General features: G+C 35.5%; 1 protein-coding gene across 1 annotated transcript in view; it reads right to left on the bottom strand.

Annotated features, from left to right (window-relative positions):
* The window catches only part of LOC106094966 (putative phosphatidate phosphatase), a 46,669-nt gene extending 33,245 nt beyond the window's left edge, over positions 1 to 13,424 (bottom strand). The window contains exon 1 of the mRNA XM_059360418.1: positions 12,398 to 13,424. The gene's annotated coding sequence lies outside the window, so the exon portion shown is untranslated. The remainder of the gene's footprint in view (positions 1 to 12,397) is intronic.
* Positions 13,425 to 14,280: the final 856 nt, after the last annotated feature.

Below are 14,280 nucleotides of genomic sequence, written 5' to 3' on the forward strand. Positions count from 1 at the left end.
CTATCGTTAACAGGACATGTAGATAACGACAATAAAGGACTCAAATAATTTGTCTTTTGGGCCTTGGCGTCGGGGGGACCGACCCTCCCCTCCCAAAACAAAACAACACCAAAATGTTATGAGGGACGACCCAGAATATATTGTATTCAAATGAAAGGACGTGTCCGAGGGCAATCCGTCCGAAAAAAAAAGAAAAATAATATATCAAGGCCGATCAGGATAGAATAGGATAGCAATAAAAGGTATTTGGTATAAGAGTTCACTTTTTGCCCTCCAATTGCCACAATAGACACAGGAGGACCTGCGAATCATTAGAAATATTGTATCCTAAGTGGTAACTTTAAAATATGATCTTGAATGTAAATAACCAATACAAAAGAAATTTATTAGTGTGGATCTGAACGAGACCCGTTGCCCTGAATATCTTGATCGTTACCTTTGGCATGCGTGACATTATGGGGCTCAAACAAAATGGTGTTCTAGCACGATGCTGTTAATATTTCCTGGGCCTATGTCTGTTAATAGACCGATTCGAATCATACTTGGTATGGATGTCAAAAGTCAACACAAGTCTTTAAAATGAAATTTGAGGCTTCTAAGTGATTAAGAAGTCAAATCTGGTGATCGGTTTATACAGGGGCTATATCTGTTTATAGACCGATTGAGATCATACTTGGCATGGATTTTAGAAGTCATAACTCAAAACTTTGTTCCAAATTTTAGCCAAATCGGATGAAATTATAGGCTTCTAAGAGCTCAAGAAGTCAAATCCGGGGTTCCGTTTATATGGGCGCTATATCTGTTTATAGACCGATTCGCATCATGCTTGGTATGGATGTTGAAAATCATAACACATGTCTTTGTTCTAAATTTTAGCCATATCGGATGTAAATTGAGGCTTCTGGGGCTCAAAAAGTCAAATCGGGGGATCGGTTTATATGGGGGGCTATATCCAAATCTGAACCGATATGGCCCCTTTACAATCCCAATGACCTACATTAATAGGAAGTATTTCAAGCGGCTGGCCTTACAAATTCGACTCCTATGGTGATTTCGACAGTCGGACGGACGGTCATGACTAGATCGACTCAGAATGACGAGACGATCCAGAATATGTATACTTTATGGGGTTGCATTATTTCGAGATGCTACAAACGGAATGAATAGATTAGTATACCTCCATCCTAAGGCAGTGAGTATTTTTCAAAAAAAAAAAAAAATTTAAAATTTTGGATTTTTTGTTGGAATTTTTCAACTTAGACCAATGGGGTTTATTTTTTTTATAGCAAAATGAAAAACATTAAAACGTTTTGGTAAAATGTGTTGTTTCAAAATGGATTGAACCAAGCTATAGATAACTCGATTTCGCTTTGACCAGGGTTCTCATCAGCCTAAAATATTGGCAGAATATTCTGCTACACAGACGATGTGCTAATACTGCTAAAGGGTAAGGATCCGAATTAGCTTTGTAGAAAGACCGAAAGGGTCTTGGAGGTGGCATACGATTGGGGTCCAGACCTAGACCTAGGGTCTCAATATTAAGCAGAAGATCTAGGACAGGAAATTCAATAGAAAGTTCACATTCAGGAACATATCGAAAACGCTCACAGATTTTGGGCACTATGAAGGCATGCTGTAGACTCGAAATGGCGCCTGAATCGGAGGATAGTACAATTGTTCTACAGAAGCTACTTATGCCTCAGTAGCTTGGTGGACTGCGATGGAGATAAAATGGATAAAAATTGACCAATAAGACCCCATTCAATAGATATGCTGCTACCATTGCACCGCTTACTAATAAGTGAGCAGATGGAAGCATGTAATCTTTTAGTGCCATAACAATCTGATGAGGCCTCTGTTAAGTCCGAAATCGCGCAATCACTGCGGCCTCCCCAATAAATTTTGCACACCACACTGCCTTGATTCTTTAAAGGATTTCTGTTGTTTTGCTTTTCTATTCGAAATAGAAACAAAAACACATTAGTCTAAGCTGGACAAGAATTCAATAACGAAAATTATCTTCGACAAAATTTTTAAAAAATTGCAAATTTGTTCAATAAAAAAAAATTGGAAAAAAGAAATTGTTGGACATACTATTTTAGAGTTTTTTCTACGAAAATAAAATCTTGACAATAATAGAATAGAATTTTGATAAATAGAAATAAAATTTCGAAATTTATCAACATTTTTTTTTCTTGAAATTTTTTTAACCTTTTTTTAAAATTTTTTCTTATATTCTGATCGTTTTCTGGGATAGTTCCCCTTATTCACTCATAAACTAAAAACTGCCAATTCTCTATTAATTCATACTGGCCGAAAAAGAATAAGCGTCCAAAACTGAATTTAGCTCATAATTTTTTAACTAATTAATATATGTATGTCTGGATGACAAGCGGCTGGGAAGCAAATTAAAAACACAGTTCTCCCCTTTCAAACAGCAAAGCAGCGAAATGGACCAACGAGATGACAATCCCACCGAAATGAAGCGGTGTTCCATATACTGAATTGTCAACAATACAATGGTGGTTGAGTATATTGTGCTGTCGCATTTTACAACAATCACTCGAATTTTTAGTCATTTTCAGTTTTAATTAAATTTTTTTTTTTTTTTAATGCCAACAGCAACAAAGTCACAAGCACAGCAAAATACATAGTCGTAAAAAAAAAATGTTATAATCTAATTGACGGTTAATCAACGATCATCCCCCACCATTCAATCAGTCAGGCAGCCAGCCTTCTATTCACTACGATGGAAGTATGGCTGCCCAGCATGACTTGCTAGTGGCTCACTCACTTGCTCGATTTTTCCATACTTTTTAGGTTAGACAACCATGGATGGAGTCGCGTTCCGCGATCAAAGTTGAACTTTAATGTTTATGTTTACAACTCATGCATGCATAAATATGGAAGTAAGTGATGGCGCTCAGCCATGGAACTTGCAACATGTTGTCCTCTATTGTTGTTCATAATTCAAAAGGCAGTCTGCCAGTGGGCAAGTCTAGCCTAGCCCTATTCAAACCACAGAAAATTGGGGGGGGGGGGGGGGGGGGGGGGTGTATCACAATGGAGGACACATTACAATGGAAGTGGGGAATATTATTTTAGCTAAAATTAGATTTTCATAATATTTGTATAGGAATTTTGCCAAAAGTTGTTTTCTAGGAACATTTTGTTTCAAAAGAAAAACTCTTTATGGAAAATCTTCATTCTGTAAGAAATTTTATACAGAAAATTTTGTTGCAAAATTTGTTTGCATAAAAATATTTAAAAATTTTATTTTGATTACTTTAATTAATTTAATTTTTTATAGAAAATGTTATTTCTATAGAATTTTATTTTGGTCAAAAACCTTATTAAGTAAGAAAAAGTTCTTGGAAAATTTTATTTTATTTTTAAAGAAAATTTTGTAAATTTTTTTTACAAAAAATGTTGTCAAAATTCTATTTTTATCGAAAATTTTCCAAAATTGTTAATTTGTTTTAATATTTAAAAAATAATTTGAGAAAATTTTGCAAAAAAAAAAATGTCAAAAGTTAATTTCTTTAGAAAATTCAAAAAAGTTTTTTTTTTATAAATAAAAAATATAAAAAAAATATGTCAAAGTTTCTATTAATAAAAACATTGTTAAAGTTTAATTTATTTTAGATTTTTTTTTTTTCAAACTTTTTAGTCTGTCAAAATTAGTTTTGTCAAAATTTTGCGAAATTTTGACACTTTATTTCTCTAGAAAGTTCAGTCTGAAATGTCTTCCCTTAGAAACTCTGGTCTTATTTATTTTATTTTTTTACAAAGCATCTGTACACTGTGCATTGCATTTATCAGCATCATTGTCATTATTGTCACAATGGTCAGATGTCATCAACGACCCAACGCACTCTTACCCCATCCTAGCATCAAATGTCAAAAGGCTAAAGTGAATTTGTTCCCGTGACACCCTATTACCCCACCCACTTAGGCAATAGTTAGTAGATTTACGCACAAGCACCAGCATCAGCATCAGCCTTCAGCATGCCATCATCATCTCCACCACACCACAGCTTGAAGTTGTAATGAAGTCTTATATGCGATGTTTATAACTGCAGCTTAACAACTGCATTTAAATTGACAGTTAGCATTAATCTTAATAAACCAAATCCATATTAAGTTTAACTTTTGCTTATCGCTCGCTCTTTCGCTTGGTGTTGTCTCTTTTCGTTTAGTGCAATGCAATGCAGTTTTTTAGACTTTTTGTTTTTTTTTTTTTTTTTTTGGTCTGCAGCAGCTACTGTTATGTATGTCAATTTATTCCACGAATAAAAAATATGTACAATTCCAATGAAGGCGTTAATTTGCGGTCAGCGAGTGGAAGTGAGGAAACTGTTGGCCTTTTAATGTTATGTGGCCACCATCACCGCCACTACCGGAAGTTTGTTAATGTTTTTGAAATTCCATTCTTTAATTGGAATTGGTGGACATAGGCAAATTTTTAAGACAACATTTAATACACTTTCGAGCTATAATCTGCAAGACAATGTAAAAGCGAGCGTATATTATACAGGATGCATAGGTTGACTTGTTTTTTGGTTTTGCAGGAAAATTTCTCTAAACTTTTGTCGAAAATCTGTCATTTAAATTTTGTTTTTTGAAAGGATTGTGTGAACATTTCATCGAAATTTTATTTTTGCAGATAATTCAAAGCAAAATTTCAACGACGTTTTGTCTTTAAAAATTTCATAGAAATTTTGTCTTTAGAGAAAATTTCATAGAAATTTTGTCTTTAGAGAAAATTTCATAGAAATTTTGTCTTTAGAGAAAATTTCATAGAAATTTTGTTGTCTTTAGAGAAAATTTCATAGAAATTTTGTCTTTAGAGAAAATTTCATAGAAATTTTGTCTTTAGGGAAAATTTCATAGAAATTTTGTCTTTAGAGAAAATTTCATAGAAATTTTGTCTTTAGAGAAAATTTCACAAAAATTTTGTCTTTAGAGAAAATTTCATAGAAATTTTGTCTTTAGAGAAAATTTCATAGAAATTTTGTCTTTAGAGAAAATTTCATACAAATTTTGTCTTTAGAGAAAATTTCATAGAAATTTTGTCTTTAGAGAAAATTTCATAGAAATTTTGTCTTTAGAGAAAATTTCATAGAAATTTTGTCTTTAGAGAAAATTTCATAGAAATTTTGTCTATAGAGAAAATTTCATAGAAATTTTGTCTTTAGAGAAAATTTCATAGAAATTTTGTCTTTAGAGAAAATTTCATAGAAATTTTGTCTTTAGAGAAAATTTCATAGAAATTTTGTCTTTAGAGAAAATTTCATAGAAATTTTGTCTTTAGAGAAAATTTCATAGAAATTTTGTCTTTAGAGAAAATTTCATAGAAATTTTGTCTTTAGAGAAAATTTCATAGAAATTTTGTCTTTAGAGAAAATTTCATAGAAATTTTGTCTTTAGAGAAAATTTCATAGAAATTTTGTCTTTAGAGAAAATTTCATAGAAATTTTGTCTTTAGAGAAAATTTCATAGAAATTTTGTCTTTAGAGAAAATTTCATAGAAATTTTGTCTTTAGAGAAAATTTCATAGAAATTTTGTCTTTAGAGAAAATTTCATAGAAATTTTGTCTTTAGAGAAAATTTCATAGAAATTTTGTCTTTAGAGAAAATTTCATAGAAATTTTGTCTTTAGAGAAAAACAAGTAAAAGCGTGCTAAGTTCGGCCGGGCCGAATCTTATATACCCTCCACCATGGATCGCATTTGTCGAGTTCTTTTCCCGGCATCTCTTCTAAGGCAAAAAAGGATATAAGAAAAAAGTTGCTCTGCTATTAAAACAATATCAATATATGGTCCGGTTCGGACCACAATTAAATTATATGTTGGAGACCTGTGTAAAATTTCAGCCAATTCGTATAAGAATTGCACCCATTGGGGCTCACGAAGTAAAATAGAGAGAACGATTTATATGGGATCTGTATCGGGCTATAGACCGATTCAGACCATAATACACACGTTTGTTGATGGTCATGAGAGGATCCGTCGTACAAAATTTCAGTCAAATCAGATAATAATTGCGACCTCTACGGGTCAAGAAGTCAAGATCCCAGATCGGTTTATATGGCAGCTATATCAGGTTATGAACCGATTTGAACCTTATTTGACACAGTTGTTGGAAGTAAAAATAAAATACGTCATGCAAAATTTCAGCCAAATCGGATAGGAATTGCGCCCTCTAGAAGCTCAAGAAGTCAAATCGCCAGATCTGTTTATCTGACAGCTATATCAGGTTATGGACCGATTTCAACCACACTTGGCACATTTGTTGGCTATCATAGCGAAATACTTCGTGCAAAAATTCATTCAAATTGGATAAGAATTGTGCCCTCTAGAGGCTCAAGAAGTCAAGACCCAAATCGGTTTACATGGCAGCTTTATCAGGTTATGAACCGATTTGAACCATACTTGGCACAGTTGTTGGATATCATAATAAAGCACGTCGGGCAAAATTTCACTCCAATCGGATAAGAATTGCGCACTCTAGAGGCTCAAGAAATCAAGACCCAAGATCGGTTTATATGGCAGCTATATCAGGTTATGGACCGATTTAAACCATACTTGGCACAGTTGTTGGATATCATATCAAAACACGTCGTGCCAAAATTCATTCAAATCGGATAAGAATTGTGCCCTCTAGAGGCACACGAAGTCAAGACCCAAGATCGGTTTATATGGCAGCTATATCAGGTTATGAACCGACTTGAACCATACTTGGCACAGTTGTTGGATATCATATCAAAACACGTCGTGCCAAAATTCATTCAAATCGGATAAGAATTGCGCCCTCTAAAGGCTCAAGAAGTCAAGACCCAAGATCGGTTTATATGGCAGCTATATCAGGTTATGGACCGATTTAAACCATACTTGGCACAGTTGTTGGATATCATAACAAAACACGTCGTGCAAAATTTCATTCTGATCGGATAAGAATTGCGCACTCTAGATGCTCAAGAAGTCAAGACCCAAGATCGGTTTATATGACAGCTATATCAGGTTATGAACCGATTTGAACCATGCTTGGCACAGTTGTTGGATATCATATCAAAACACGTCGTGCCAAAATTCATTCAAATCGGATAAGAAATGCGCCATCTAGAGGCTCAAGAAGTCAAGACCCAAGATCGATTTATATGACAGCTATTATATCAGGTTATGAGCCGATTTGAATCATACTTGGCACAATTGTTGGATATCATAACAAAATACTTCGTGCAAAATTTCATTCCAATCGGATAAGAATTGCGCTATTTAGAGGCTCAAGAAGTCAAGACCCAAGATCGGTTTATATGGCAGCTATATCAGGTTATGGACCGATTTGAACCATACTTGGAACAGTTGTTGAATATCATAACAAAACACGTCGTGCAAAATTTCATCCCAATCGAATAAGAATTGCGCCCTCTAGAGGTTCAAGAAGTCAAGACCCAAGATCGGTTTATATGGCAGCTATATCAAAACATGGACCGCTATGGCCCATTTACAATACCAACCGACCTACACTAATAAGAAGTATTTGTGCAAAATTTCAAGCGGCTAGCTTTACTCCTTCGGAAGTTAGCGTGCTTTCGACAGACAGACGGACGGACGGATAGACGGACGGACATGGCTAAATCGACATAAAATTTCACGACGATCAAGAATATATATACTTTATGGGGTCTCAGACGAATATTTCGAGTAGTTACAATCGGAATGACGAAATTAGTATACCCCCCATCCTATGGTGGAGGGTATAAAAATGTTCAGCGGTGGTTTTCCCCTCCTAATGCTGGCAACATTTGTGAGGTACTATGTCATGTAAAAACTTCTCTTCAAAGAGGCGACACCTCTGCGGCACTCCGTTCGGACTCGGCTGTAAAACGAAGGCTCCTTATCATTGAGCTTAAGCTTGATTCGGACTGCACTCATTGAAATGCGATAAGCTTGCCCCTGTTCCTCAGTGGAATGTTTAGGGGCAAAATTTGAAAGGCCATCTTTGAGTACCTTAAGGTCGTCTTTTGGGACCTTAAGGTCTTCTTTGGTACCTTAAGATTGTTTTTGAGACCCTAACGTCGTCTTTGGGGGCCTTTAGATCGTCTTTGGGGACCTTGAGATCGTCTTTGGAGACCTTAAGATCATCTCTGGGGACCTTAAATTCGTCTTTGGGGACTTTAAGGTCGTCTTTGGGGATCTTAAAGTCATCTTTGGGGATCCTAAGGTCGCCTTTGCGGATCTTAAGGTCATTTTTGTAAGTAAGTTTGTCGTTGGGGACCTTAATGCCGTTTCTGGAGACCTTAAAGTCGTCTTTGGGGACCTTAAAGACGTCTTTGGGGACTTTAAAATCGTCTTTGAGGACCTTAAGGTCATCTGTGGAGATCTTAAGGTCGTCTTTGGGGACCTTATGGTCGTCTTCTTGGGGAACCTTAAGTTCGTCTTTGGAAGATTGTCTTTGGAGACCTTAAAGTTGTCTTTGAGGACCTTTAGATTGTATGTGTGGACATTAAAATTGTCGTTGCGGACTTGAAGAGTGTCTTTGGGAAACTTAAGCTCGACTTTGGCGACCTAAGGTCGTCTCTGGGGACCATCTTTTGGCACCTAAGGTCGTCTTTGAGAATTTTATAGTCGCCTTGAGGAAGTTATGTCGTCTTTTGATGTTATGGTCGTCTTTAGGGGCCTTACGACCTTCTTTGGAACCTTCAGGTCGTCGTTGGGGGACCTTAATATCGTCTTTGGCGACCTTAAGTTTGTCTTTAAAGAAAATTTTTATTTTGTCCCATTTGTAGCACAACGACATAATCGACAAAATTCATATATGGATATTTTTGATCGTCTGGATATTTTTGATCATCTTTACTGCCTTAGTCAATTAATCCATGTCCGGGAGTGAAGAGAGTGAAGCCAGGCGTTTAAAGTTTCTCACATATTCATCCCCTAGTGTAGGCCATTTGAAATTGCAAGTGAGCGATATCGGTTCATGTTTTGATGTGGCTGTCATATAAACCGATCTTCAGATTTTATTTCTTGAGGCTCTAGAAGGTGAAATTACCACCAAATTTGCCTCAAATTTTGAACGTAAAGTTTTGGTTTTACTTCCAACAGCCATATCAAGTATAGTTCAAATCGGTACATCGGTATCTGTTATAGCTCTCATATAACCAATCGCCGAGTTGACTTCTTAAGTCTCTAAAGGGCACAAGTATTAACAAATTTGACGGAAATTTTAGATGTAGTATTTTTTTTTGATTATTTCTAAAAGTCATAACCAGTGCTGCCACTCAAGAAAATTATTTCGTACCAAAATTTAAGAAAAATCCTACCAAACGCTGTCAAAACCTACCAAATGTTCTATAAGCCAAAAATGCAACATATACCTGATCCTCTTAATATTCATACACGATCTAGCCATGTCCTTTCGTCTGTCTGTTGAAATCACTCTACAGCCTATAAAAATATCGGCCATAGTTAATGATGACCTATATCTTGATATAGCACCCATTATGCCGATCTCCCGATAAGAATTCCTGAGTTAATAAAAATCGTATTTTGCCCCGATTTCGATTAACAACAATGTGGGATAAAGTTGTCTCTTGATTTACTACTCGTGTACGCCGTTATGAGTTGCATTGTACCCATCAGCATCCGAGAATGGATGGGCCTGATCTAAACATATTTGTTTGTGGCTGCCATGTAGTCTGATCTTCCGCAATCGAACAAAAGACGATTTTTTTACCCTGAATTTAGGAAATTTGGAGAAGATCCCTTGACTCTCGTACCAGTTGTAGTCAATATCAGAACTTGTGCAATTTTTATACCATCCACCATAGGATGGGGGTATACTAATTTCGTCATTCTGTTTGTAACTACTCGAAATATTCGTCTGAGACCCCATAAAGTATATATATTCTTGATCGTCGTTAAATTTTATGTCGATCTAGCCATGTCCGTCCGTCCGTCTGTCTGTCGAAAGCACGCTAACTTCCGAAGGAGTAAAGCTAGCCGCTTGAAATTTTGCACAAATACTTCTTATTAGTGTAGGTCGGTTGGTATTGTAAATGGGCCATATCGGTCCATGTTTTGATATAGCTGCCATATAAACCGATCTTGGGTCTTGACTTCTTGAGCCTCTAGAGTGCGCATTTCTTATCCGATTGGGATGAAATTTTGCACGACGTGTTTTGCTATGATATCCAACAACTGTGCCAAGTATGGTTCAAATCGGTTCATAACCTGATATAGCTGCCATATAAACCGATCTTTGGTCTTGAATTCTTGAGCCTCTACAGTGCGCAATTCTTATCCGATTGGGATGAAATTTTGCACGACGTGTTTTGTTATGATATCCAACAACTGTGCCAAGTATAGTTCAAATCGGTTCATAACCTGATATAGCTGCCATATAAACCGATCTTGGGTCTTGAATTCTTGAGCCTCTAGAGTGCGCAATTCTTATCCGATTGGGATGAAATTTTGCACGACGTGTTTTGTTATTATATCCAACAACTGTGCCAAGTATGGTTGAAATCCGTCCATAACCTTATATAGCTGTCATATAAACCGATCTTGGGTCTTAACTTCTTGAGCTTCTAGAGGGCGCAATTCCTATCCGATTTGGCTGAAATTTTGTACGGCGGATGCTTTCATGACTATCAACATACGTGTTTATTATGGTCTGAATCGGTCCATAGCCCGATACAGCTCCCATATAAATCGATCTCTCTGTTTTACTTTTTGAGCTCACAAAGAGCGCAATTCTTATCCGATTTGAATGAATTTTGACACGTAGTATTTCGTTATGATATCCAACAACTGTGCCAAATATGGTTCAAATCGGTCCATAACCTGATATAGCTGTCATATAAACAGATCTGGGGACTTGACTTCTTGAGCTTCTAAAGGTCGCAATTATTATCCGATTTGCCTGAAATTTTGTACGACGGATTCTTTCATGACCATCAACATACGTGTTTATTATGGTCTGAATCGGTCCATAGCCCGATACAGCTCCCATATAAATCGATCTCTCTTTTTACTTTTTGAGCTCACAAAGAGCGCAATTCTTATCCGATTTGAATGAATTTTGATACGTAGTATTTCGTTATGATATCCAACAACTGTGCCAAATATGGTTCAAATCGGTCCATAACCTGATATAGCTGTCATATAAACAGATCTGGGGACTTGACTTCTTGAGCTTCTAAAGGTCGCAATTATTATCCGATTTGCCTGAAATTTTGTACGACGGATTCTTTCATGACCATCAACATACGTGTTTATTATGGTCTGAATCGGTCCATAGCCCGATACAGCTCCCATATAAATCGATCTCTCTATTTTACTTTTTGAGCTCACAAAGAGCGCAATTCTTATTCGAATTGGCTGATATTTTACACAGGTCTCCAACATATAATTTAATTGTGGTCCAAACCGGACCATATCTTGATATCGCTCTAATAGCAGAGCAAATCTTTTCTTATATCCTGTTTTGCCAAAGAGATGCCGGGAAAAGAACTCGACAAATGCGATCAATGGTGGAGGGTATATAAGATTCGGCCCGGCCGAACTTAGCACGCTCTTACTTGTTTTCTGAAATTTGAAATAATGAGACCCCTCTAACAGTATTAGACCCCCCAACGTCCACTCTGAGTACGTGAAAAATATAACCTAGATCGAGTCATTAAAGGCTTATAATAATTATATTCGATGATTTTGATAGAAACTTCAAGCGGGTACTTTGATTTAAAACAAAAATGGTTTTATTCTGCATACACTGAAACGAAAAGAGTGAAACTATTTTGAGTTATCCTCGATTTTTTCAGTAATGTGCGTGGTATTGGGTTGCCCAAAAAGTAATTGCGGATTTTTCATATAGTCGGCGTTGACAAATTTTTTTCACAGCTTGTGACTCTGTAATTGCATTCTATCTTCTGTCAGTTATCAGCTGTTACTTTTAGCTTGCTTTAGAAAAAAAGTGTAAAAAAAGTATATTTGATTAAAGTTCATTCTAAGTTTTATTAAAAATGCATTTACTTTCTTTTAAAAAATCCGCAATTACTTTTTGGGCAACCCAATATTTATATTCGTACGTTGGAAGATCCTATCAAAATTTGATGTCACTCTCAAACCTACCAAATGTCACTCTCAAACCTACCGGCAATACTGGTGATGGCAAGTATGGTCCATATTGCTCTATAAATTGATGTATCTCATATACATTTGAAAATGTCATTCAAAGAACGTGTCAAAGGGAATCCACGGTGTAGGGTATATATAAAATTCTTCCAAAGATTCTTTAAAGTCCAATTTGAAAGCCAGACTGCTTCATTTAACATTCCAATATATGCACATATTCATAAAATTTTTTTTTATTTACTCTGGTTTTAAATACCAACCTCTTTGATGTATGTTTCCTGAGCAGCTAGTTGTAAAACATCCACTATGGTTTTCTATTTCATGATGAATACGCTGTTGAAACTTTAAGTATGGCAACAAAAAAATTTCACTTTTTTCACTTTAGGCTTTAGCACAGCTAAAATGTAGCACCTTCACTCTCCCCTGGGTATAATTGGCGCTTTGCGGTTGTTGTTTCTATTTTCAATAAATATTTTTTCTAGTTAATTAATAGTAAAAGTACATGATACCACGATTATTTATAAGCACTATGTGTGTGTTTGTAGCGATCTCTAGTTTTAGTTCAAATATTTTATTTTAAGATGTTTTTAACGCTTTGCTTCGTTGATCGTGGCTGGCCGCAATAATCATCGCTTGAAAAGCCGAAGCCAAAGCCAATGCCAACAACACTCACTCACTCACTCTCTCAGCACACAACTAAAGTGCAAAACAATGCGAGTATTGTTTTGTTACAATTTCACACAACTTTTCGATAAAGTTTTATTTGGTTTTTATGGATTTTCAGTAGCTGCTTCGATCCGTTTTGTTCACAGTCTCATATCACGACATTGAAAGCATTTTCTTTAATTGTTTTGGGAAACTTAAAAGCGATTTGCGCTCCTTCATCTCTTAAGTGGTTTGGTGAAGTGGAATTGCAGTGAAGACCCACTTTTAAGATGCACTTGATGCGTGAATTGAATTTGAAATGTAAATGCAAAGGCATTGCATGCAATGCAATGCTTTCTTTAAATTTATTTTTTAACAAAATATTTAATTCTTTATTTATAAGCTATTGCTGCGATTTCCCCCATTTTCTTTTAAACTTTTTTTTTTTATTTTATTTTCTGTTATTGTGTGAATAAAGTCGTAATTCTTTGGAGTCTGTTTTACGCCCGCTAACTCTAATGCCAACTGTTGTTAATAATGACTCGCGTTGTTGCTGTCGCCTCGTCAAGCTCGTCTTGATGTATGATTAATGTTTGAAATTGCACTTTAACGCCTCACTGACGTTTGGGTTATCCGCACTCAGTTGAGGGGCACACTAACTCTTCTCAAGCCCCAGCAACCAATAGACAGACGTTGGTGTTTTTGTTGTTGCTGCTGCTGCTGGTCACCACAACTAATCGCCATGTCCATATAGATAATCACAATCATTTTGTGGTTATATTAAGTGCTACTGTTGTTCTTGTAGTCTCTGCTTGGGGCTTATTATTGATGACGTCTCATACAGCAGAGAGTCTGGAGAAGAGCTTACTGCAAATTAATGTTTAAGCGCCTTAACAACAACACACTGACAATGTTCTCTTTTGTTTATGGTTCTCATGCAAACTTGTTTTCCCCTCTCTCAATCTTTGTATTGGTCTCTGAGAACTTTGCATTTTTTGCACGAAATGCTGTATTCATACCCCTTTGTCATATGGATGAGTCCGAGTTTATTAATTAAATTAATTTTAGACCTCTCTGTATATGGTGAGTGGAGCTAATGATTGGCGACTGAATAAATTCAATACACAGAAATACAATTTGTACAAAATTTTCTATTGACAAACATATTTGTTTACAAAATTTTCTATAGAAATAAAACACAATAAAATTTAAAAGAAAAACACAAAATTTTCTGCAGAATCAAAATTTTGACAAAAGATTTCAATTGGGAAAAAAATTTCTAGAAAAAAATTAAATGTTAACAACATTTTCTGCAGAAACAAAATTTTGACAAAATTTTCTAGGAAACAATTTTTACAAACGAAAAAAATTTTGACAAAATTTACAAAAAATTAAGATTTTTTGAAGCTTCTATAGCTAAAATTTTTTTAAAAATTTTCCTTATAATATCAATTTTGCAAATAATTTGAATCGAGTTTTAATTTTGACATAATTTTCC

The sequence above is a fragment of the Stomoxys calcitrans genome, chromosome 1 (assembly GCF_963082655.1).
Source record: "Stomoxys calcitrans chromosome 1, idStoCalc2.1, whole genome shotgun sequence".
Taxonomy (NCBI): Eukaryota; Metazoa; Arthropoda; class Insecta; order Diptera; family Muscidae; genus Stomoxys; species Stomoxys calcitrans.